At 41.8% G+C, this 27,232-nt stretch overlaps 1 protein-coding gene across 2 annotated transcripts in view; it reads left to right on the top strand.

Moving 5' to 3' along the window:
- The first annotated feature begins 2,421 nt into the window (after window positions 1-2,421).
- The window catches only part of TULP4 (TUB like protein 4), a 227,136-nt gene continuing 202,325 nt past the window's right edge, over window positions 2,422-27,232 (top strand). Inside the window, exon 1 of one of the 2 annotated variants that reach the window (XM_072767042.1) lies at window positions 2,422-2,554. The gene's annotated coding sequence lies outside the window, so the exon portion shown is untranslated. Of the gene's footprint in view, window positions 2,555-3,242; window positions 3,416-27,232 lie in introns of those variants that run through there. The other variant, XM_072767045.1, reaches the window with a different exon arrangement.

Genomic DNA, 27,232 nt, shown 5'->3' with positions numbered 1-27,232 from the left:
AGATTGACAAGGCAGAGAGAGTAAGAGACTGCTAATTGCATGATGGTGAAGTTTGCGGGGCGGGGGGGGGGTGCGTATGGAGGGCTTCCATGAAGAGTAACAGGGAACAGAGACAATAAGTAAAAATAAGACCAACAAGGTACTGTGTTTGTCCTGCGGTGAGCATGTAATAAACCTGAGGATTTTTGATTGAGTGACTATTATGCATCAAGCACTATGCTAAGTACTTTGCATAAATTATTTCATTTAATTCTTTCAACAGCCCTGTGAGGTAGATATTGTTTGAATGTATGGTTAAAGAAACAGCGTTAGGCATGCTGTTCTCGTAATGACTTGTTCAAAAGTGGTAGAAGCAGGACTGCGATGAAGACGGTTGCTCCGAAGACCATTCATGTGAGCACGGACGCTGTGGGAATCCACAGAGGCAGAAAATAAACTCGAGGACCTTTATAGTTTTGCAGAGAGTTGGCTGTATGCGTGCCCAGAAGTGCTTGGATAAAAGAGTCTATACACATGGGTCCCTGGGGAAAACTTTGTTATGGGGAGGGTGGTTTCAAGGTTAATGCTTTTTCATTTTGCAGAGGAGAGAACTGCTTGGTCCTGATGGGTATTTGTTAAATCATTCTCATGCTGTTTTACAGATTGCATTTGTTAGGTCAAGGAAGTTCTTCAAGTGCATGTTTCATCTCTGATCCCTTCTACTGCTGACGTTTACCAGTCTGACAGTAAGGACCAGACTTTTCCTGATTTGTTCCAGACCCTGCTTGCTGATCCCAGTTTCTGTCTGCGTGTGAAAAAGACAGACGCTTAAAAATATGTCATGTATATATTTTAAAGTAGTTCTATTTAGAGGTTGTACATGTTGTGGTAAGGACCATATACTGAACGATTCCTTTAGTTTCCTCACGTTAGGTGTAATACTGACTCGTTAGTTGAAGCATAATGACTATTATGAATAGTGACTATTATGAATGACTATTGCCTTGAATTGAGTGAAGACTATCTTCTATGTTTATAGTACTCTAAGACCTAAATATAGCTTTATTCCTTAAAGGTCTCAAAATTAACTTCAGGGATGCTTATAAAATAGTATCAAATAATGCTGATATAAATACTTAATGTATTATATTGTGCGCACACATACAGGAGGCAAATACCGTCATTTAAAAATTACCTTTTATAAAATTAAAAAGAACTCTAGGTAGCACTTTCTAAAATTTGTGAAATCATAGGCATGGAATTTCAGAAATGAAGGACACGTTGTCCAACCCGCCCGCCTCCCCCTTTTTTCCTGACAATCAGAAATTCACAGAAGCAAGAATTCTTAAATCTGAAGCGGATTTAAAAATTTGGCAAATAGGCAAAATAGAAAAAAAAGTGCAGAATCTATGCCAAGAGTGTCTACTACACTTAACTACATAGGACTTTTATGCCTTATGGAAGAAAGAATGCTGATTTATTATTATTTTTTTAAATTAGTTAATTTTTACAAGTAGGCTCCACGCCCAGCCCAGCCCTGTGCCGAGCCCGACAGGGGACTTGAACTCAGGACCCTGAGATCAAGACCTGAGCTGAGATCCAACGTCCCAGGTTAACCGACTGAGCCGAGCCCTCCGGGGCATCCCAATCTTGTCGGCTTGGGCTTTTTTTTTTTTTTTTTTTTTAAGTACACATAAGGGAAAAATCACACAATCAGTGATGCTGTTTCTTTGTCCATGACGGGAAACGCAGGATGGATGCACAAAGTTTCCGTTCCTAGCGCGACATCCATGTGGTGGCGGAGAAGAGCTGGGGACGCTCCTTCTCTGCCGAGACGACGCTGTTAGTCTTCTCCCCGCAAGACCAACCGAACAGCCGACACCGAGGTCCGAGACCGCCGCCAGGACGCTCGACGGCTGTCTCGGTGGGTGGGGGCCGCCTTCACGGCGCCAGCGCCAGCGACGGCGCTTCCCGGTGGCTTCCCACTTCTCCGGCTCGGCGCGGGCTGGGGCAGGGCGCCCGCCGCTCCGTTACCGGGTGGGAAGGGTTTCCCAAGTTGGGTGGGCGCGGAGCCGACGACTTTGCTTGCCTCGTCGGAGCAGGCGGGAGCAGCCCTGCAAGGCGAGGACGGCGAGCGGCGCGGGTGCACGCGCGTGAGCGCCGGCGTGTGCACGCGTGAGTGTGCGCTCGGGCGAGCGCGGCGGGGCGGCGGGGCGGCGGGCGGCGGGCGGCGGGGCGGCGGCGAGCGCCAGCAGGTGGCGGCGGGGCGGCCGCGCAGGGGCGGGGGCGGGGGCGGGGGCGGGCGTCCCCCGGCGGGGCGCGGGTCCCCAGCGCGCGAGGGCGCGAGGCCGGCCGGGGAGGCGCCTGCCAGCCGCGCCGGGTCACGTGGCGCGGTCACGTGGCGCGGAGCCGGGCCCAGCGGCGGCGGCGGCGGCCGAGGGAGGCGGAGACTCGGCCGAGACGCGGGGCGGGGGGAGGCGGCGGCGGCGGCGGCGGCGGCGGCGGCGCGGGGCTGCTGGAGGCGGAGGCGGAGAGGCGCGGAGGAGCGCGGGGCCGCCGCCACGGGCGCTAGGAGGTGAGGCGGGCGCGGGGCCGCTGTCACGGGCGCCGGGGCCGCGCGCTGCCGCCCTCCGGGGCGAGGAGGCGGCGGGCCCCGGCGCCGCCGGCAGCGCCCTCCCGAGCCCGGCCGGGCGCCCGCCCCTCGAGGTGGGCTCGCGGCCCCCGGCGCCGGCCAGGCCCGTGTGCGCGCGCGGGCGGGCGGCGCCGGGCGGGGCGGGCGGCCGCGGCCCGGCGGGGCGGGAGGCCGGTCCCCGGGCGGGGGGCGAGGGGCGAGGGGCGCGGACGGCGGGCTCCGGGCGGCGCTGCCTGCTGTGGAGCCGTTTTCGCCTTTTGTTCCAGCGCACAGGAAAATGGGGCGAAACGGAGCTCGGTGTGCGTGTGTGTGTGTAAATCAGGAGGCGTTTGGCTTGGAGCCATTTTTTTTTTTCCTCCTTCTTAATTGTGGAGAGAGAAGATCCCTTAAAACGGTCTCCCCGGGGAGACGGGGCTGTGCTCCTCCTCTTCCTCCCACCCCGGCGTGCGGCTGGAGTGGATTCCCCTTCCCTCCGGCCCCTGCCCACCCTCCGCCCTCCCGCCCGTCCCCTCTCTTCCCTTCCCGCCCCGCCTCGGCGAAGCCCCCGAGCGTGCGGGGCGTCTGCAAAGCGGCCCGGTCACCTGTCGTGGCAGCTGCATGGAAATGCTGGCGCTTCTGCTGTCTGGTCTGTACGGTTTCCTCTGGCAAATCGCGGAGATTCCGCTCAGAATGCCAACGCTTCCTCTTTTCCCTGCGCTTAAAAAACAAAGTGCATGATGCTGGCTCTGAAGTTTGACCCGCTTGGGCCAGCAGCAGGGAGAGGTGTCTGACTTTTTCTCGCCACATCACTTCAAGGTTGGAAAGGTGAGGGCCACCTGGCTTTGTGGAAGGAAATGAGGGTGACACGGTCCTACCGGGGATGGATGCGACTTACCTGCTAAATACCTGCTAAATTGCTAATTGCTGATCAGAAAGTCTTCCGACACGCTTCTCTTCCTGGGGACACAGTCAGCTTACCTTGCAGGGAACTGTTTCCTGGATCTCTGCATTTAGGGGCTCTTCTCTTTCTATTTGGCACTCCAGGACTCCCAGTAGACAGGTTTTTGGAAAAGCACAGAGAAAGAACATTCATTTCTAAGGTTTGGAGGAATGCAAAAATCTTATCTTTGCGGGGGTCCCTTTATTTCTGCTTCTTTGTGTCTTGGGTTTCCATTTGTTAGTAACTGGAATTTAGTTTTGGCCCTCGGGGCCCGTGGGAATGGTGCTGTGGTCCCGGAGAGGGCTCATCACCAGGCCCGGCAGCACCAGATAGCTGGGATTTGAGGTCGTGATGGATGTGAAGTGACAGGGCACCTTGCACAGAGCCACACTGCAATCCAGAGAGCAGCTAGCTGCCCAGACTCCTGGCCGTCTGGTGGGGCATATTGGGAGCTGATCCCAACATTTTGCAGTGATAGCCACATTAAGACCTGGAGGACCTCAGGCGGCCCCCCCCCCCCTTCTTTTCTTGATAGTTTACTGTCGTGGAAATGAATATGTGAATAAATCGTGAAAAGCCAAATCTAGTGTTTAGTTCCTCAGCTTAAAGAATAGTACTTAATTTGTAGGAAAGGGTTATTTGAAGACGTGAATTTTCTTTAAGAATTTTAAGTGCTCTATTTTAGTAAGGGCTGTGAAAGTAGCAGGATCTTCATGTGATGGGGGAAGGTGGTTGACCTCTAGAGTTAGAAGTATGTAGACCTGAGTTAGAGGAAATCATATGGGGAAAATTTTTAACACAGTGGAGCTCTCAGGATACAAGAGTAGGAAGCCAGCATTGCTTCCTGTGCCTGAGAAATAATAATAATGTATTTTCTACTGTGTACTTTAAAATTGACTTCATTTAGAAAAGATGTGTGTGTCATGTTGGACTGACTTTCTGTTTTCATATGGAGCTATAAGAGTGGTAGTTTGGTTATTCACGCGTTTTTTCCACCCAAACTCTGAGTTAAAAAAAAAATTCTTTGACCTATACAAGGATACATGGTAATGGAAGTAATGGAAGAAGTAGAGAGACAGTGGCCTTCCTTTGAGTGGAATGTCTGCCTTCTCACTAGCTAGTGTCTGGGACAGAAAGTGAAGCCCAGGTTTTCTCTTGGTTTTACTGAGTATCCGAAATCAGGCATGTTTATTGAGTGCCTACCATGTGCATGGTGAAGCTAAGACATTATTCTTCATCTATTCCGCTGCACTTGCAATATCAATTGCAGTCTCCCTCCTGTTCTTTTCCGTATGTGGAGAAAGATTGAAGATAGATTGAGTGGGCCAGCTATGCATGTGATTCACAAAAATTCATTAAAAATTGAGTAAAACTTCTGTTAGGAAATACTTTGGTTTAGTTACTGCATTGGCTCCTCTTTAGGAACCTGTGAAGTATTTTCAGTATTACCTTCCTGAAATTGTTCATTTGCCCAGGGAGACTGCTGACACAGCAGGGAATATGTAATTAGAATGTAAAATTTCTTTTAATTTGGCTGGGATAATGTTCAGTTACTCAATTTTAACATACCAAACATACTATTTTTTTTTGTGTGGCAAAATATACATATAACATTTATCATCTTAACAGTTCCGTGGCATTAGTTCATTCACATTGTTGTGTAGCCGTCACCACTATTCATGGCCAGAACTTTCATCTTCCTGCACTGAAGCGTTCCGTGCTTCAGTTATTGTTAAACAATAACTTCTCATTCCCTTCTCCCTGGACCCCTGGCAATCAACCTTCCACTTTCTCTGAGTTTGACTACTTTGAGCCCCTCACATAAGTGCAGTCATACAGTATTCGTCCTTTTGTGACTGGCTTACTTCACTTAGCATGTCTTCAAGGTTCATCCACGTTGTAGCATGTGTCAGAACTTCTGTCCCTTTTAAGGCTGATTAATAAATGCCCCATTAGTATACAAATGTGTCACATACATACGTGTATGGACCACATTTTGTTCATGAATATTCTAAATTTTATACTGAATGTTAACAGTCATGATAATTTCATGATGCTCAGGAACACTTTCTCACTGGAGATCGTATATACCTGTGTTAAAACAGGGAAATGAGTTATTTAGTGCACAGTACCTTTAAAAAATATAGGGTCCGGAGGGGATAAAGGTAATATGTATGTTATATCCTTGCTGGGTCATTTCCCTTGCATGTGGATTGTGATGTAGGGTACACCTTTTTGAAATTTGCGGATGATGCAGATGATGTTTTTATTTCCCAGATAATGTTACAATGGTGGTATATTTTGCTGTATGAAAGAATATATAGGGCTCACTCTGAGGTATAGATTATACAGGAAGGGTGAGGAAGTTGTCTATTTTCCCCTTTGTTTGTCACTTTACAAAATCATGAGTTATTATTTCCCTAGCATCTTGCATTGGTGACAGCTGAGGTTTTCTCTCTCTCTCTTTCTGAGTATCTTTATGAACACCTCTATTTTAGCATTTATGGTGTATTTCAGTCCATTTCAGTTAGTTTCCTTTTGATGCTCAAATTGTCCTATCTTTGTGACTAAGGCTTAGTCAGGTTGGCTCCAAGTCCTTATGACATGCCTCTAATAACATATAGTAGCTTCTTTGCTTTTTGCTATGACGAAATGTTCCAGGCTCATCTTGTACCCTTCCTATTCCAGATTTGGAATCAGAACAGACCATTTTTAAAAGGAAAAATCAATGACCAATAAACATTAAAATTTGCAATTTCACTAGTAATTAATGAAATTAAATGAAAAACAGTGATAAGATGCCATTTGTTATGAACTGAAGGTGTCTTTCCCAAATTCATGTGTTGAAGCCCTAACCTGCAGTGTAATGGTATTTGGAAATGGAGACGTTGAGAGGTAATTAGGGTTAGGTGAGATCATGAGGGTGGAGCTCTCAGGATAGGATTAGTGCCCTTGTAAGAAGAGACACCAGAGACCTTGGTGTCCCCTGGCCCAGTTATGCCCAAAGAAGAGGTCATATGAGCACATGGCCAGATGGCAACCATCTACAAACTAAAGGAGAGGCCTCAGAATGAAACCTACCTTGCTGGCATTTCAGTCTTGGACTTCCAGCTTTCAGAACTGTGTGAAATAAATTTTTGCTGTTTATGCCAATCAGTCTATGCTATTTTGTTATGACCATCTGAGCCAACTAAGACACCATTTTTAATGTATTGGCAATATTATTCAGACTCAATTTACACCTTATTAGATGTGACTTGATTTGGTAAAGCATAATATATGTAAAGTATTATATTATTATGATTCTTCTGTAACTTCTCTTGGTAGTCTTAATATTTGGGCATCTCTCAGTTTGAAAGAGGAATAAGGCAGATAGTAATTTCCAGTGCTGGTGAAGATGAAGGGAAATGTTTACTCTCTGTTCTAGTGAAGATGTAAATTAGATGCCCTCATTCTAAATAGCTGCTATTATGTATCAAAATGTAAAACTTACATAGCATTTAATCTAGCAAGTTCATATTTAGGAATTTATCCTAAAGAAATACATAATAGGAAAAGTTAGAAAATATATATGTATATAATAAAAAAGTGGCACCTGAGTGGCTCAGTAGTTGAGTGTCTGCCTTCAGCTCAGGTCATGATCCCCGGGTCCTGGGATCAAGTCCCTCATCAGGTTCCCCACAGGGAGCCTGCTTCTCCCTCTACTTGTATCTCTGCCTCTGTCTCTCATGAATAAATAAATAAGTAAAATATTTAAATAATAATAAAGAATTACTTACTATATATAATTATATAGTAAATAATTTTGAGGAAGGAATTGATTAAATAGATTATGGTACTTCCATTCCATGAAACCACTGAAAATAATGATATGGATTTATACTGTTTCCAGTCTGGAAAGATGCCTACGACATATTATTGATTTAAAAAGGCAGGTTACAGAACTGTAGGTGTAGCACTTCCATAAAATATAGGCATAGAAAACGCTGTACAACTAGGCTTCGGATGCCAAGAACCAGCCCTCTGAGGATCTCTAGGCTTTGGTTGGTCTGTTTTGGTTGCCATGTCTCAAAGACTGGACCAACTGGTTTCATTCTTGTGTAATAAGATTCAGTTTTCCTGGAGAGGGGGAATATAATTGGCCAAATTTGGGTAGTTTGCTGTGAGTGTGTGTGTTTGTGTGTATGTGTCTGATTGCTGTTAGTTTCACAAAAACCTATGGAATGCAGGAGTCAGAAGCAAAGTTGGGGTGCTTTTAGCTAAAGAAAGGGGAATAACTTTCTAAGAAGACAGATAAATGCCACTAGATACTTAGTTAACATTAAATAAATTCTTTGCTCAAAAATGTTGAATTAATTACCACGTGTCCATAAATTACTGCAAACTCTGATAAGCTTGGTCTTTCTTTTCCCCTAACCATTCCATTTTGGCATGATAGGACCTATACCAGTGGGTCAGTTCTATCTGGTTTCTTGCTTTCATAGAAAACATTGGGTTGAAATTAATATTTTGGGGTTACTTTTGGATTTTAAGAGTTATGCTATTTTCCCTTTAATGTGGTTAATTCAGGATCAAATATATTTCTCTGATTTCAGTGTACAGGAATAGAAAAGTCTTGTGCTTGTGTGGTGTCAATGATACCCACCCTTGAAAGAGAATTTTAAGAATAGAATTGAAAAGTAATGTTTATGGACATCCTCCAGTAGTAATGGTGTAGTAGGTTGTAGTGAGTTGTGAATTAATCTCTAGGTGTGCAGAGGTGCTCTGCAGGTAATATAGACTTATTTGAACAGCTTTCTCCCTGTTGGTTATTTTTAGTCAAAAGCACAATTAGAGTCAGTATGGGTGTGAAAGAACTCTGAGAGGGGCACCTGGGTGGCTCACAGGTTGAATGTCTGTCTTCGGCTTAGGTCGTGATCCTGGGGTCCTGGGATCAAGTCCTGCATCAGGCCCCCCACAGGGAACCTGCTTCTCCCTCTGCCTATGTCTCTGCCTCTCTCTATGTGTCTCTCATGAATAAATAAATAAAATCTTAAAAAAAAAAAAAAGGAAGAGCTCTGAGAAAGATAGCACACACTACAATATAAGTTATTTTCTTTGAAATATGAAAGACTCAATTTTAGATCTTAATGGATGTGAAAGGGTTTGGAAAGGCATAGTATAAGGTGTTATGTTGTTACAGTTATTTCTGGGTTCTTTTTGTAGTCTTGACATGTGGGTATCTCCTCCCAGCTTGGAATGGCCACAGTAGAGCCACAGGGTTAAAGTTTTTGTTGTATTGGCTTTTTTAGGTCTGACGTGGAGCTCGATTCTGGGACCCTGGGATCATGACCTGAGCTGAAGGCAGATGCTTAACTAACTGAGCACCCAGGCGTCCCAGAAGTTGGCCTTCTTAACCTTTTTTTTTTTTTTTTTAGATTTTTAAGTAACCTCTGCCTCCTGGGGCTCGAACTCATAACCCTGAGATCAAGAGTTGCATGCTCTACTGACTGAGCCAGCCAAGTGTCCCGACTGACCTTTTGAATGAATAATTTTTATGACAAAAGTCTCAACCTTTTAAGTCTCTGCTGTTGATCTAGCTAGTTAATGGTTGGAACATTGGGTTCTAAAGGGTCTTGTATCTACTTTCAACAACCTTTTTTCAATGTTTTCAAATTCCACTTAAATGTTACAGACAGATGTCACTGAGTTCTTTCATCTTACCGAATGTTTCCTTTACCAGTTTCTTGGAAATGACAAAAGGAAGAATAAACTTCTGAGGCATTTACTCCTGATTTGTGTGTGTATATAATTTTCAGTGTCTGGCAAGGGAAATCAGGAGTCTTTTGTAGAAAACTCTTTTTCAGTACACATTTGTTGTCTTCTACATTATTTTCCTTTATTTTGGGCTATTAAGAATATATGTCCCTGGGAAGCCACATGGCATTGTTATTGAGCATCGTGACTAAATAGTAGTGTCAGAGGTCCAGGCTGAGCAGTCAGTCCTGGGATGACTTTCTTATTCCTGAAAAGTTGATCAGTGGTTGATGTTACCATATGCTGAGAATATGTAGGATTATCTTTGTACATAATCAACTTCTTAAGCTTCAGACAACCCGCTTAGCCATAAAACCAGATGGACAGATTCAGCCCCAGTGGTTGGAATATCAAAACATGCATCATAAGAAGTTGGGCATATGCTGTGAATGAAAACCCTGGTCAACCAAAGCTGACATTTTAGGCAGCTAGAGTTACTGTTGCGAACTGTTAAAATAACCAGAAAATTTAACTATTTGTCGACATTTGTCAAATGAGAGGGGAATGTCTTCAAAAAATGATACCTGTGTTTAACTTAGAGAAATAAATTGAAGGAGGTTGAATCGTGGGCATAGCCAGGTAGACGAATGTTGTTTGCGCTCAAGTCACTGAGTTTTTCCAGCCCTTACAAATAGTTTGAACCTTTTTCATTTTTCTTGTCTTTTCCTGTGAAATGAGAAACCCTGTCTTGTGTTTTCTCTGTAAAAGTGAACTTTTCTGGGCTAATTTTCTGATAACTGAATAATAAATTCTGTAATAATTTGAAATGCTTGGATAAAAACATAGCTCTTAGCAGAAGATAGCTCTGTTTGCATATATTATTCCATTAGTAATAATTTTAAATACTGTGACAGAAATGAGAAGGAGAGTGGCATGCGTATTATTTTGTCTCCTTACCCAGCTTTGATTCTAAGGGACTTGGGAATAAATTAAGTAGTATAGGATTGGGGTGCTGCCCAGAATCTATCCGTTACAGCTTACTAGAGCATCAATTCCCAGCCCTTTTGGATTTATGGCACCCTTATTGTGTTTGATTTTGCATCTCCCTGTTCCTCACCTTTGTAATGACTGTGACAGTCAGGACTGTGTTACCAGTGGAGAGCAAAGTATTGATAGATGGAGTCCTCAAACTCATAATTCAGTTTTATCTAATTATGTCAGCTTTTAATTTTAACTAATTAACATTAACAATGTTAATTGTTAACATTAACAAGCCACATAATTTCATTGCTCTATGAAATATTTGTTTTCATCAATTAAAATTAATGTTTTGAAAAATTTTGTGAAAAAGTATACCGAATAGTATTTACATCTTATGTGTATTTATGTGCTAGAAATGCTAGAGAAGCATTAAGTACCATTGTAGGTCCCTCCTAGGCTAAAAATGCTTTCCCTTACAGAGGCATATATAGAAGCAGTAGTGTTTATGAGATGTTTTGAAATCAGTTTTCTATGAATATAATGTAGTAAGTTTATTGTGAATAAATAAAGAAGTCTCAAGGTTGAGCTTATGGTTCAGAAATGGTCTGTCTTTTTTAATTCTGAGAGAACAGGGATGTCACACTGTTTTCCTTCTCCTAGTGTTTTGTATGTTGCATGTAACTGTGGTCTCCTTGACTAATGATTTTACAAATGCCTTATCTTTGGCTTTCCTTTGCCTCTGTTTAGATGGTATAGTTCTTTGTTTTTCACACAACACAGAAAGGTGGCTTGTGCTTGATTTTGGGGAATCAATTTGTTTCTCTGGCAGAATAAGACATATATTATATAATAAGACAGCCAGAACTTTTTGTGGGAGATTGAATAAGCACTGCCATGTGAAAGATGCTAATAATCTGTGAGGTTAATTTAAGCCAGTTACTTCAACTTTTTAATTTTATTCTGTTAGTATCAAACCTTTTCCTGCATTGTTAATGACTAGCAAAATTGGTTTGAAGTTGAACCTTCTTTGATGCTAATGAGTGATAAAGTGGACCCAGGGTGAAATGTCTGGAGTGGGAGGCATGCTGGGGAGTCTGGACTTATTCACAAATTAGATCATGAATGAACTTCCAGAAGCTAGGATTTGGTTTAAACCCTTTCTCTTCATTTTGTGTCTAACTGGCCTTAAGTATTGTTACCACATCCTATGATTTTGAGAAGTAAACTATTTTATAGTGTGGGAAACTCCATGGAAACAAGGTAATAGAGATCTGCCTGGGGGTTTTGGGAGAAGACAATCAACGGGGATGCAAACTTTGACTACTGAATTTTTAGTCCAGTAGTTTTAATCACGGTCACACTTTTTTCTGTGTGAAAAACATTTTGTTTCTTGGCTTCTATATTTTATATGTGGAACTTCAGTGTTGCATGAGACTTACAACTTTCTGCTTAATTTTTAATATAATAATATGGCTAATATTAATCCTTAATATTTTAATTCTGACTTAATATGAATGATATGTATATTGGGACATATTAAAAGAAGTATAGTAGTTCTGGGGTGCCTGAGTGGCTCAGTCAGTTAAAGCATTTGCCTTTGGCTCAGGTTGTGATCCCAGGGTCCTGGGATTGAGTCCCACATTGGGCACCCTGCTCAGTGGGGAGTCTGCTTAGTTCCTCCTACCGCTCTTGTGTACATAATAAAATCTTAAAAAAAAAAAGACAGTAGTCCTCCCTTATCCACAGTTTTGCTTTCTGTGGTTTCAGTTACCCACTGTCACCTGCAGTGTGGAAATAGATGATCCTTCTGATGTAACACCAGAACATCAGTGGTAGCCTAAGGGTCCGTCACAGTGCCTGAGTCATTCACGTCATCATGTAGCATTGTAGCATCTCACATCATCAGAACAAGTAGGGTGAAACTAGTACAAGATCTTTCCAGAGAGAAGGAAAGAGATCACATTTACATAACCTTTGTTAGAGTATATTGTTATAATTGTTCTATTTCACTATTATTATTTCTTACTGTGCCAGATTTATTTTTTTTAAAGATTTATTTATTTATTTATTTATTTATTTATTTATTTATTTATTTATTTATGATAGACATAGAGAGAGAGAGAGGCAGAGACACAGGTAGAAGGCAAAGCAAGCTTCATGCCGGGAGCCTGATGTGGGACTTGATCCCGGGACTCCAGAATTGCACCCTGGGCCAAAGGCAGGCGCTAAACTGCTGAGCCACCCAGGGATCCCCTGTGCCTGATTTGTAAATCAGACTTTATCACAAGTAAGTACATGCGGGAAAGAAAAATACAAATAGGGTTCAGAACCATTTGCAATTTGAGGCATCCTTTGGAGTGTTGAAATATGTCCCTTGAGGATGGATGAGGGGAGACTACTCTCTTCTCTCTTTGAATTCTCAGTCCATTCTAAATTTAAAAACAGAAAAAAAAACCCCATAAATTACTAAGATAGATTGGTTTGAATATAAACTTCTGAGTTAGATGTAACTGGATTTTTTTTTTTTTTTTTAAGAGAGGAATGGGAGTGGGTGGGGAAGGGCAGAGAGAGAGAGGGAGAGAATCCTAAATGGGCTCCATGCCCAGCATGGAATCCGATGTGGGGCTCAGTCTCACGACCCTGAGATCATGACCTGAGCTGAAATCAAGAGTCAGACACTCAACCTACTGAGCCATCCACGTGCCCCTAGATGTAACTGCATTTTATTTAAAAAGATGCTTTTTCTTTGTGAGTCTCTCTAGAAGTTCAATTATAATGGGGCTCTAAGTAGAAGGTGTCTGCTCACCTGTGGCAAAGGCTTTTCTGTTTTCTTTTTTCTGTATACCTGATTGGCTGGTACAGGAGTTTTGAGTCTGGTTTGCCCTGTTGTAAGGTCTTTGCACACTTTTTTTGTTTGTTTTGTTTTGTTTTTGCTCAGCAGTTTAGTACCTGCCTTTGGCCCAGGACGTGATTCTGGAGTCCTGGGATCAAGTCCCACATGGGGCTCCCTGCTTGGAGCCTGCTTCTCCCTCTGCCTGTGTCTCTGCCTCTCTCTCTCTCTCTCTCTTTCTCTCTCTCTCTGTGTCTCTCATGAATAAATAAATAAAATCTTAAAAAAAAAAAAAGCTTTCCATTCTTCATTGCAGCTCAGGTCATGATCTCCATGTAGGATGGAGCCCTGGGGCTCCGTGCTCAGTGTGGAGTCTGCTTGAGATTCTCTCCCTCAGTCCCCCTCTGCTACTCCCCTTCCCCTCCACTCCTCTCCTCCTTGTCCAGGTGGGCATGCACAAGCTCTCTCTCTAAAATAAATAACTCTTTAAAAAATTTTTACTGTGTTATGGATACTAACCCTTTTTCTTTTGTGTGTGTTATATTTTCCCAGTTTGTTGGTTGCCTTTCAGCTCTTAATCTGTTCATGACATATTTTGATGTATAAAAGTTTTAAGTTTTCTATGTATTCAAGTCTACCAATCTTTTTTCCATGTTTTGACTTTGATGGTTTGCCTAGAAAGTTTTCCATGGAGCATTTTTTTTCCTCTCTTTTTTAAGCAGACATGTATTGAAAACTTTTTAAAATAAGCTTTTTATTTTGGAATAATTTTGGATTTACAGACAAGGTACAAGAATAGTACAGAGAGTTCCTGTATGCCCTTCACCCAGCTTCCTCTAATGTTAATATGCTATGTAACTACAGAACATTTGTCAAAATTAGTATGCTGGTACATCATTATTAACTAAACTGTCAACTTCTTTTAGATTTCATCAGTGTTTTCACCAATGTCCTTCTTTGGGCCCTTATGTTGTATTACCTGGGCTGGGTTTTAAAGAGGCAGGCTCCAAATGGCAACACACGTCTTAGCATAGTTGTACTTAGAGCACGTTTGTGAGGAACGTTTACAGTCCTTTCACACGTATGTGGGATTTGGCTGGAGGATAGTCTTGGTTACTGGTCTTGTAAGACACATCTGCCCCTGGGGAGCAGACGGCCTGGCCAGGGCTTGGTGGTGCACATGTGGGCCATGTGCAACTCTGGGCCTGGCTTTGCTTCTCACCGTGTCTACACTGACAGTGCTGCTTCCCTTCTCTCTTCCTGCTAACTCCCTCATGTGTCTTTGCTCCCACGCTCTTACCTCATCCTTCTTTTCCCTGGCCCTGAGTGGAAAGTCATGGTATATCGTGGATTTTTAACTCTGGGAGAGAAAGGACCCTTCCTGTGAGGAAGTTTTTTATGTTCTAGACATTAAGGTAAACCCAGAATATCACTACTTTCAGCCTTCAGAATGTTGGTGCGAGGCACTATCGGCCTTCTGACTTTCTGCCCAGATGATGTGTGTTGTAGCTAAAGGGGGAAAATGTGGTTGGCACAGAAGATTGTGTGTCTTACTCTATAGAAAGGTCTGAAAATCTCCGTGGCTTCTGTGCCCGTCTCTACCCTGGTCTTAAGTGGAGACAGATGAACAGAGTTAAAAGGTGGAGAGGGCAGGCTGGGGATCATGGCTTCATGCCTCCACTGCTTGACAAAAACAGCATTAGCAGGGAGGCCTTAGATGCCCTTGCACTCATTGTCTGTTAGGCTCAAGTATGTTAGTGCGAGTTAGGCTGAGCTTTCTCATGGCTAATGTGAGCTTCTGCTTGTGTGTTCAAATCAGTTTCCCTTCTCCTAGCTTAAATTTTCTTAATCTTTTCTGGCTTGGAAAACAACCCTACCCTGCCTTTCCATCTAGAAAGCAGTGAGAACATGAGATCTCGCTTAAGGAGGAGAGATCAGTGAAGGAGCAGAGAGGAGGACATTGCCTTTGGTTTTCTATAGGCCTGGGAGACAGTTTCTGTAGTGTTGCTCTAATCCATCCCAACTGTTAGAATCAGTTGATGGTATTGGAAAGTCTATAACCAAGCCACGGGTAAATCAGTAGGTATATAATTTTTAAAGCAGAGCGTCCTTTAGTAGATTGTACCCGCTTGTGTTTGGCCAGATAAAAGTCAGCCGCCATTTTTTTTTTTTTCCAGAGTTCTTCTCAGTGACTTGTGACTTTCCATTGCAAATAATAATTGCTTACATATGCATAGCACATAGTTTACAAAGCATTTGTCCATATGTCCGTATGCCATTTTATTTGCTCTTTACAGCAACCTCGTACATTATATTAAGCACATATTTTCTTATTTTATGAGGAAACTGAGGCCAACGGACTTGCCTGTAATCATATAATTTAAGAAGAAGTCTTGGGGCTTGAGTCTGTACCAGCTGAAAGTCCCCTGTGTCCTTTCTTTTACCCCCTTGCTACTCTGTGGCCTCCCCTCCAAGCCAGTCTTCTCAGTTATATAGATGCACTGCAGGTGAGGCTGGTGGAGGTTTTCTGTTGGCAGTCTTGCATGATGTTGGTGACCAGAGCGTATATCCCAGATTGGTAATTAGCAGACCTGCTGAGTGCTTGTCTGCCATCTTTTCTTCCCTTCTTCCTTAATAATGGGGTTGGGTTTTATATAGACCTCTGTCCCCATGTGACTGCAGAGAAAGTGATCCATCCTCAGTGCAGGGGTAAATCGTGATGTGTTCAGCCCTTCATGCTGGTCCCATTTGCTGTAGGTAATTGCTGGAGGATAAGCAAGAGACCTGATCCTGGCCAATGAAATGTGAGGGAGGTCTGCCAGGAGGTTCTGGAAAACATGTCAACCTTAAAATGGCTACACTAGATAGCCCTTTTCCTCTGAAAACTGTTATTTGGATGTGATGCCTACAACTGTGACAGTTATTTTACTACAATCTGAACATGAAGCTAGTGCATGAGAGGAGTCAGAGCCAAGAAAACACAGAAAACTCTTCAGAGCCTACCACCATCATTGCTTTTGACTTGTTATGTAAAATAAGTTTTCTCATTGATTGGGCAATTTGAGTTGGAATGGTTGGTTACTTGTACCTAATGACATGCTAATTTATGCAGTAGTTATCAGTTCCATGGATTGCTTGCTCTCTTGATTGATACATTCATACCATGAAAGAGAAATACAGGATATAAAGGTAGAACTTGATCTAGTCAGAGGGTCAGAGATGGCCTCCCTGAGGAAATGGCAGAGGCCTTGGTGGGAGAGATTCCTGTTCATGCTGGGCCTTGTATCCGATGTTTAAGGATTTTGGTTTATTTGCAAGAGCAGAGCCATTGAAGGATTTAAATACATTGAAAGGTGAGGCAGGAATGCATTGAGCTGCTCCTGCTGAAGAAAATCTTGGTTTAACATTCCAAAGAGTGAAGTTTGACTTGAGCAGGCAAGGAGTAGTCAGTGGCTAAAGGCCCTGCTGATTAGCAGGTACATCCAGAAAGCACAGAAGAGCATCTCTGCTAGGAATCTCATGAAGTAAATAATCCAGATTCTTTTCTTCCTTCTTGCCAGTAGACACACACACACATATACATGCACACACACACACAGAGGCAAGAACACACACAGGCAGCTTTCATGTGTTTTAATTTAGGCATAATTTGTGAATGAATGTCTGTCATTCTCTTAGGGTTTGAATCATTTAAGTTAAGAAATTGCAGCCAAGAAATCTGTGTTGGGGTTACAAAAGCAGTATAGATGGTTTCATTGTAAATAAAATTTTAGGAATGCATTAATGTATCTGAAATTGAACTTTTAGCATCTCCAAAGGTTTTTCTCCAGGTTCGTTATAATAAGATCTGCTCTGATTCTCATACATATGGATATATTAGCAAAACTGGATTACATCCCAGTGTAAGCAGGCGGGGAACCTGCCTGAACCATAGAGTGGAAGTGCAATGAAAGCTGCAGTGTTCCTGTAATTATATTAGGATGTGATGTAGTCCCTCCCTATGTTTATTAATTAGTGGAGTTGTAATGAGACTTCCCCCCCATGCTTTTAAGGATGCTGATCAGTGGGCATCCGGGCAGGATTTTAGTTGTGTTTGGGAGCCTTCTGTGTACAAGTGGGAGGGATCCATGTTTCAGGTAGTGGCAGGTGAGCCTCCCGCCAAGTTGGCATAATGGGAACAGGACTCTTCTGGGTTGCCATCTGTTTGTGGCTGATAGGAAACCAGCAGTGGCTTCTGAGGAGTTTATGTTGAAATACTTAGGAATTAGTAATGTTAAGACCATGCTGTTCATGTGTTAGGAGGTGGGGGGAAATAAGACTGTATGTAGTGATTTTTCATTATTACTTATTTCAGGAGATGGCTGCTTAGGTTCAACAGTCTCCACCCCCACCCTCTGAAAAACCACAGCTCTCTTCTGCCCACGGACTGACCATTCAAATCACTTTCAGTTCAGTACTGAGTTTCCCATGGCAAGGAAATACATTACTCACATGACTCACGTGTGATACTGTGCATAGTGTTTGCCCCTGAAGGGGTTCAGTCTGTCTCTGTAACTCTTTAAATGTGTCGTGGTTTTGTTTTGTTTTGTTTTGTTTTCCCAAAAATTTTAAGTTGTAAGATATAATTAATAAAATTTATAATTTTAATCATTTTAAAGTGTACAGTTCAGTGGCTTTAAGTACATTGATACTGTTGTACAACCATCATGTTTTTTAGCAAGTACTTTGACATATTTAAAAAACAGTGGAAAAAAAACAGTGAATGCTTCTTTTCTGTGTATCAAATATATTTATAAAATCATCAGCATGCTCTGCCTAATGTGATGTCCCTTTGGACTTTAAGCTGGATCTTTCTTTCTTTCTTTCTTCTTTCTTTCTTTCTTTCTTTCTTTCTTTCTTTAAAAAGATTTTATTTATTCATGAGAGACAGAGAGAGAGAGAGACAGAGACACAGGCAGAGGGAGAAGCAGGTTTCCTGTAAGGAGCCCAATGTGGGACTCCATCCTGGATCTCAGAATCAGGCCCTGAGCCGAAGGCAGATGCTCAACCACTGCCCTATATTTCCTTTCCAGATGGGAGCTGGGTAGGTGGAATGGAGGTGCTGTGGCCCCATTTCTTTGGGTTTGGTTTGCTCCTCTTGCTCTGGGAGGCTCTTCTGTCCAGGCACATGGTTTTCAGTGGTGTCCTAAAAGCGGCTCTGTGTCTCCTGATTTATATTTTAAAGCAAAGGTGTGGAATAGAGAACAACTCACTACTCCTTTAACCTAGCATAACTTGCTGTGTTAACTACAGGAACTGAACTGTGGTGGCCTGGTGAGGTGGTGTGAGGTTGGAGTTATCCCTTTTAACCCCTGCCAGAGAAGCAAGGTTCAGGGTGGCACCTGCTGTCTCCTGGCTTCGGACCCTGCTGGGTTCGACAGTCAACAGAAAGGACTGGAGAGCCAGCCCTCTATTAGTTTGAGGTTTGTTGGTTACAAGTCAAAGGGACCTAAGTGAACTTACACAAAAAAAGGGAACTTAGTGGAAACTTTCTGAGTTGCATTCTCCAATCTTGGCAGGGAAGCAACTGGGTCTCAGATCAGGATCCAGAGATTGGGACACTCCATGAATGGTCCTGTTGATTCTTTCCTTCCCTCTGTCCCCCTCTCTTAGCTTCCCTCCATGGTTCTGAGTTACTCTCTTCTGTCAAAGACCAACATTCTCTATTCCTTCTCTATTCCTTGGTCACTGTGGCAGACATGGCCACCAACACTCATGTTTTTCATATTAATCCAAATATCTAGAGAGAGACTATTTTCTCTATGTTCCAGAATTTCTTAGGAAGAACTGAGAGTGGTCACGGAAAATGGTGACATTCATGATAAGTTGTGGGAGGACACGGGGCAGTTGATGAGGCATTGAGGTTTAGCAGAAAGGACTTCCCTGCTACAGTTTACAAGAAGTATTAATAGTTATGAAATGACCCAGGCTGTGAAACCACCTGAACTATGTGTTAAAATTTAAAGCAAAATGAAACAATAAAGTCCAAAACTAAACCAAAATGATGCTACCATCAAAACGCTGTTACCAGGGTACCTGAGTGGCTCAGTGGTTGAGTGTCTGCCTTTGGCTCAGGTCGTGATCCCGGGGTCCTGGGATCGAGTCCCACATCAGGCTCCCTGCATTGAGCCTGCTTTTCCCTCTGCCTATCTCTTTGCCTCTCTCTCTCCGTCTCTAATGAATAAATAAAATTTAAAAAAAAAAAAAGCTGCTACCATTTCCAACAAAAAAACCTGTAAGTTGAGGAGATGAACCTGCTAAATAAATTCCAAAATTACTTTTTCTAAAATTAAACGTCTTTTTAGTAGAATGCATTATAGCTCATTTTCATATCCACATTGGTTGAACTCAGAAAAATTGTGATCAGAGTTTAATCAAGCAGGGTAGCTTGATGCGGGAGACATATTTCTGAAAACTTGAGTATAAATAAAATATTTTAAATGCATAGGGAGAGCTTGTTATCAGAAGAAATCCTTCTGTAATTTTTTTCTAAAATTCACTAGTTTAACTTTGTGAATTTGAATCTTCCTGCATCACATTCACTTAAATCAAGATGTATGAGGGTGATCTTTAGACGTGTCGAATCACCTGAAACTAATATAACACTGTATATTAACTACACTGGATTTAAAAAGAAAAAGTATCAGTGGATTGTCCATCCTTGCAGTCATTATATTGTTGGGGTCTCCAGGTCATTGGAAGGTCATGCACTCCACTGATTTCTGAGGTTGTCCTATTTTTAGTTGTCTGGTTACATAGATTCCATATACGAATTCGAGAACCCTCTGTGAATTGGAATTGAATTAGGATTCAGTATTCTTTTTTTTTTTCTAAAGATTTTATTTATTTACTCATGAAAGACACACACACACACACACACAGAGGCACAGACACAGGCAGAGGGAGAAACAGGCTCCACACAGAGAGTCTGATGCGGGACTGGATCCATGGTCTCCAGGACCACACCCTAGGCTGAAGGCAGCGCTAAACCGCTAAGCCACCCGGGCTGCTTGGGATTCAGTATTCTGTGTGAGTTGTGAACCTATGTGTAATAATCCAAAGAGATTTGACAGTATCACTTAGTGATTGCAAAGTAAAGAAGAGTGGCCTGATAGTTTTGGAAATTAGTGTCATTTGAGAATTTGGTAATTTCTAAACCTGTTGGTTTATCATCTTCCCAAATGTGCATGATCTACTTTGTTTGCACATTGTTGTAAAAGTGATTTTTTTAACCCATTTGGGTTATAGTATACATCAGATTAAAACTCAGCTTTCTCTCCCCAGAACATGTGGGGTGTGTGTATGCCATGTTACTGGAGTTGAGGGGGGAGGGCATGATTAGCACTGAATAAACATGGCTACAATGGAAGACCACCCTCTGGATGGCTGCTCTTACATGCCTCTTCCTCTGCTGAATTTCCTGCCTTCAAAAGGGTAGGAAACATTTATTACTGCTTTAAAGGATTTAAAAGCCAAGTGCTATTCTAAAATAGTCCTGGAAGAGCCCTGCTATTGAATGAAAATTGAGAGTATTACATGTAGGTCGTGGGAAGCCCTTTATCTCACCTGACCTTTGTGCTCTTCTGTGGGCTTCTTTCCACACGCTATGGGGGATGCCCCTGAAATGTCAGGTCTTAAATTGAAAGCCTTGAGCTGTACTTCTCTCATCAAAAATGCAGAGCCAGGGAACTCTGAGGGCTAGGGAGACTCGGTGTCTTCAAAATGACAAGTTAGAAGTAATAATATAAAAACAGAAAAGACTATGAAAAGACTAATTTCATGTAGTACCTGGCAGCACAGAAGATCAAGTTAATATGGTGAATTTGACAAGGCGTCACCTTTTAGTTGACAAAGCATGTTACATTCTTCAGAGCATTTTTATGAATGTCACTTTTGATCCTTATTTGTTGATGAAGCGTGGAGCAATAGTCTGCACGTATACAGATGGGACACTTGAGTTTGGAGAAGTTGTGCACCACTTGAGGCCTCCCAGCCACTAGCCAACAGAGCCGACCAGATCATCTCTTCTGATTGCTTGATTCCTGGCCTGGTTCTTTTCCATCTCATGTCCTTGCCTGTCCAGCTTACAAGATATTTTATTTGATGAGAACGTAATTTACTTTTTTAGACTCTGGACTTCTCCCACAAAAGAGTTGAGATAGCTTAAAAGTAACGACTAAGAAGGAAGTTATGTTGATAGAAAATTTTGGCTCAAGAAAGGCAAATATTGGCTTTTTTCTTAAACTTTAAAATGAAAATAAGAAGGAAACTGACGAAAATTAAATCCTCTCTGTGCACCCAGAGCTACCTACCAGTTCTTTGGTCATTGCCCATCCCTTAGGTATTAAGCACTATATAAAACCTTTTTGTTTTGTCCTGAATTTAGGATTGGGTGAATGGAAAAGGAGTAAACAGATGAGGGAACTTTGTGGTTACAGACACTGTGGCTTTGCTCTCTTGGTATTCTATACACTATACTGGTTTTTGATGTTTTTAGAAGTTTAAGCATAAAAAAAAACCCCAGTAAAATATTATAGTACAATGGAGGAAAATCCCCTAGTCTCCACCAGTATTACAGCTCTTCACCAGAGCTTACTTTTGAATCTTATTCTCATATATATTTTTTTCATAGTTTTAATCAAGACTACAAATACCTTTGGGGTGCCTGGGTGGTGCATTCAGTTGAGCAACTGATGCTTGGTTTCTGTTCAGGTTGTGATCTCAGGGTCTTGAGATCAAGCCCTGTGTTGGGCTCCATGCTCAGCAGGGAGTCTGCTTGAGAGTCTCTCACCTCTCCCTCTATCTTTCCTGCCTTTGTGTGCTCCCTCTCTCAAATAAATAAATCTTTTTTTTTTTAATTTTTATTTATTTATGATAGTCACAGAGAGAGAGAGAGAGAGAGAGAGGCAGAGACATAGGCAGAGGGAGAAGCAGGCTCCATGCACCGGGAGCCTCATGTGGGATTCGATCCCGGGTCTCCAGGATCGCGCCCTGGGCCAAAGGCAAGCGCCAAACCACTGCGCCACCCAGGGACCCCTCAAATAAATAAATCTTTTTAAAAAAGATTGTTTTGTGTGCTTTTAAAAATTTAACATGGCTTAAGTATTTTTCATGTTTCTATGTTCTTCATAATTATACTGTTTTATTGTGATCTATATAAAATGAAATGTATCATTTTAACTGTTTTAAAGCATACAGTTCATTGACTTTAAGGACATTCACATTGTTTTGCAACCGCCATCACCACCATCCATCTCCCAGAACTTTTTGTCTTCCAGAGCTGAAGCTCTGTGCCTGTTAAACAATAATTCCCCCTTCCCCTCCCACTCCCGCCCCTGGCAGCCACCATTGTACTTTCTGTGTCTATGAGCTCGATTACTCTAGATGCCTCATATAAATGGAATTGCACACCATATGTCTTTTTTTTTTATGACTGGCTTATTTCGCTTAGGTCTTCAAAGTTCATCAGTGTTGGAGCATGTGTCAGAGTTTCCTTTTTAAGGCTGATATTTCATTGCATGTATATGGCACACTTTGTTTATTCATCTGTTGATGGACACTTGGGTAATTATACTTTTTTGAAGACTGATATTCTGTCAAGCATATAAATGATACACTTCAGTGTTTGGCTATTACGGAGTGTTTGTATTGTTTCTAATTTGGGACTGGTTTAAAATAAAGATGTGGGGCACCTGGGTGGCTCAGTGGGTTAAGTGTCTGCCTTTGACTTGGACCATGATCTCAGGGTTCTGAGACCAAGCCCTGCATTTCCCTCTCCCTCTGACCCCCTTCCCACTTGTGCTCTCTCTCTCCTCCTCTGTCTCAAATAAATTAAATAAATAAATAAATAAATAAATAAATAAATAAATAAATAAATAAAATCTTTAAAAAATAAAGATGTGATAAATATTGTCTATTTTTTTAATCCTTCTGGGTTTTTTCTTTTGAATGGATTATACTAACACTCATGCTCATGTTCGTTCTTTACTCAGTTCAAATTTAGGCTGAACTTTTAGATGACGAGAATTTAGATGTGTGCTAAATAGAATGCATTATTCTGCATTTTACATAAATATGCCTTAGTTTGTTTAGTGAGGAAGGACCATCTAAAGAATTCTTAACTCAGTGTTGCCTCAGTGGGAGCAGAATGCAGTGGTTTACAGATGCCAGAAATGACTGATGTTTCACTAGTAGAACTGATTTCTAGACAGTATTCACAAAGGGTCTGGGCTGATGAACGATCATACCAGTCTTCAAGAATGATACAGTTACAATGCTGAGAGTATAATTGTTACAAGACCTAGTGGTTCCACCTGGGAAAAATTGGTATCTCTTCCTGTTTTCATTGTTATCAATCACTGGCATGTCTGTGAACACAGAACTATGATGAGAGGTGGGAGTCTTGCCCTCAAAAATCTTACGTCCAGGTTGGCATGTCAAACAGAAAACCAAAGCCACGGAGTGATAGGAGAAGCCATCCTAGCTTCACACAGAGGAAAGGGCAGGCTTCTCTGCTTCTTAGCCTGTTGTTAGTTAGACTGAGGGGGAGTGTAGACCCTAAGAGGCCAGAAGAGGGTTCTTCATTTTGAGTTCTTCTGCAGTGCTAGGCCTTGCAGGCCAGCCCGCTACTGTAGGGGTCCAGGGTTACCCTAAGTGTTGTGCCCCTGCTGTGGAGGCTGTACAGGCCGGCCTGCCCAGTCAAATTCCCATTTCCCTCACTGACCTGGGGTGGACTTCCCTTCAGCGGGAAGAGGTATGTTTACCTTTGCCCGGCCTGCGTAAGGCCCTTTGGTACTTTTCTAGGAGTCTGACCTTTTAGAAATTACTCAGTTTACTACAGATGGTTTTTTGTGTCACTTATTCTTGTGTGGTTTTTTTTTCCCCCATTGTACTGAATTCTCTTAATAGTACTAATTTCTTTTTTTTTTTTTAATAGTATTAATTTCATTCAGTTCTGTTGGGTTTTCCAGATGGAAAAATATTTACAAATAAGGATGACTTTGGCTCTTTGCTCTTTTATGTGACTTCTTTCTTTTTTCCTGTCATAATGCACTTCCTGGAATATCTAGAGTTATGTCAAATAGTACTGTTGGTGAACATCTTTGGCTTACTCCTCCCCTTAGCCAGTGTCTTTAGCACTGTGGGCTTTACTTACTTTCTGCCTATTACCAAACTGCTTTCTGGAAAGATGGGCTAGAATTGGAGTGTGTGCCTTCTCCATATCCTCACCAGTGTTGAGTAACTAGAATATTGGGAAGTCTCTTCCTAATCTATGGTTCTGCCATTTTAACATTAAATCTGGGTTTGGTCATTTATTATTTCCTCTAGAAATTCTAGAGTCCATGAGAATGGGCAGAGTTGGCCTAGCTTCATACATTGTGTAGTTCTCATCAAATAATTATACACAACTTGCCCTCCGTATTGCAAAGCAACACGGCTGTAGAATGGAAATTACTGTTGTTAATCCTAGCAGCACAGTTTGGTGGAAGAAGATGGGCTTGGAGTCAGATATCAGATCTTAACTCCGTCATTAACAGCCTGGGGAATTTTGATAAGCTTCACTTAAACTCTTTGAGCCTTGGTTTAGTCATTTGTAAAATGGGCATTTTCCTGTCTCACAGGGAGAAGGTGAATGTGGAGAAAGATGAAAAGTGGGTTCTTAGCGCAGAAGTCACCAGTTAGTTGCCTGACGCCTCCTCCCTCCACAGCGGTTCATCAGCACGTTAAGGCCATTCTGTAGGAATTGTCAAAAAGATTTCGGTAGACTTTAATTTTAATTAGAGATAAATTTATCTCCCCTCCATAATATTTTGTCTCATTTTAATTTTTAAGTTGAATCAGGGTGAATGATGATTGTTTTAACATATTATTTTAATAGTTTACTTCAGATTTTAAAAGTTGCTTAATGGATAGAATAGAAATAAAATTGTAACAGGAGTGTCTAACATTTATCAGTTATAATTACGTGCCAGGTAGGTAGGTATTTCAAGTTCTTTCCATATATTTACTTAATCCTCCCAACTATCCTGCTTCATAGGAAACTTGCATGAAAAGTCACTAGCTCAGGAGTTTGACCCGGCCTGCACACCCTGAAACTACCATCATGGTCTTGAAGGGTTTGTCTTCTTTATTCTGTATTCCTAAAGCCTATTCTCTTGTTTAAATGTGGAAAGACATAGGTTGAAAAAGAAAAATCTGGGATTTTGAAAAGGCTAATAATTATGAAGTTAGATAGCAAGTCTCAAATACAGAGCATTGATATTGATTGAATACTCTAATTCTAATGCACACGATTAAGACTTTTTCCTTACCTTGGCAGTATAATTTCATTTATTTCCTCTTGAAATTGCCACCCAGATCTGAGCCTTCTATTGTATCTGCAGAATCCTGATTTAACTTTGTTTTAGATTATTATAATGTCTTCATTATTGGAATATTAAAATTTTTTGTAAAATATACATAACATGGAATTTATCATCTTAATCATCTTTAAATGTACAGGTCAGTGGCATTAAATACATTCATAAGGTTGTGCAACCATCATATCATCCATCTTCATCACGGTTTTCATTTTGTAAAACTGAAACTCTATACCAATTAAAGAGTTATCACCCTCAATGCCCGCCAAACCTCAGTCAGCCATCACTCTATGATTTTGACTACACTAAGTATCTCAGTTAAGTGGAATCATACAGTATTTGTCTTTTTGTGACTGGCCTATTTCACTTAGCACAATGCCCTCCGGGGTGTATCTGTATTGTAACACAGGTCAGAATTTCATTCTTTTTTAAGGCTGAATAATATTCCTGTGTGTGTGTGTGTGTGTGTGTGTGTGTGTATAGACACTTGGGTTGCTTCCATGTCATTGTTGGGACATTGTTGTCAGTATGGTTTTTGTCAGTAAATTTGTGTGGGTTTTGCCGAAGTTTGAGCTCTGTTTTTTGCTTTGCTGTTGCACAGTCTTTGTAAGATCTTTCACTGGCTTTATGTTGTCAAGGGCCAGTCATTCAATCAAGATTCTGTTAGCTCTGCCCAAGAGCACTCTGTTGGCCATCGATGAGAGAATTTATCTGATAGTACTGAAGTTTGTTTCTTCCGTCTTCTCCCACCCTGCAAAGAGCTCCAAAACGCTAGTCTGCAGCCCTGTGCCTGAGCCTGTGCTGGGCACTCAGTGGACATTTCTTGCACGAGTGACCCTTGGCTGTTTTCCTCATTTCACACTTCACTTTGGTCTCCTGCAGCTAAAATTAGCATATATCATCTATTGATTTGATGCTTGCCTTTTTTTTTTTTAAATGTCTTCCTAAGCTTTCAGAATTTCTTCTTGAAAATCTGGGTCCTTCACTGATGAAATGTCTCATGAATTAGAGCTAATTTACGCCAGCCTTCATGGTGCTTATATATGGCAACTTTTGGAGCTACCTTCACTTTTGTCTCAGTTTATATACCTTCTGGTAAACACAAAATGTAATTGGTTTATTTAATACAAGCAATTTTTCGGTAGTCTCTCCTCTGTCCTGTTTTGTTTTGTTATCAATTGTTGCTTATCATGTGGTAATCAAGAAAACATTTGAACTCTAGTCAGATGGGTAGCTATTTTGGTCCAGTTTCCTCAGGATTGTGTCACGAGTCATTTAAGAGGAGGAAAGGCACTGAAATGTTTCATATATGCTTTGTCTTTTGTAGTTCAGAGTTTGTGGGTTTTTTGTTTTGGTTTGGTTTTTTTGCTCTTTAGAAATTTTGAAAGCTTTGATTCAGGTATGATTATCTTCCCAAAGTAAAGTAAAATGTTCTGAAAAGTTGGGCTTTATTTATTTATTTTTAAAGATTGATTGATTGATTATTTATTTATTTATTTATTTATTCATGAGAGACAGAGAGAGAGGCAGAGACACAGGCAGAGGGAGAAGCAGGCTCCATACAGGGAGCCCAATGTGGGACTTGATCCCAGGACTCCAGGATCATGCCCTGGGCCAAAGTCAGGCGCTAAACCGCTGAGCCACCCAGGGATCCCAGAAGTTGGGTTTTAAAGTTAGAAAGCACTGAGAATGAATCTGTGCCAGAGAAACTTTTCAGAAAGCTCCATGTGAAAATCTGTAGAATTTGGCTTGAGGCG

The sequence above is a fragment of the Vulpes vulpes genome, chromosome 1 (assembly GCF_048418805.1).
Source record: "Vulpes vulpes isolate BD-2025 chromosome 1, VulVul3, whole genome shotgun sequence".
NCBI lineage: Eukaryota > Metazoa > Chordata > Mammalia > Carnivora > Canidae > Vulpes > Vulpes vulpes.
Note: the sequence above shows the minus strand (reverse complement) of the source record. Positions and strands in the feature narration are given on the sequence as shown.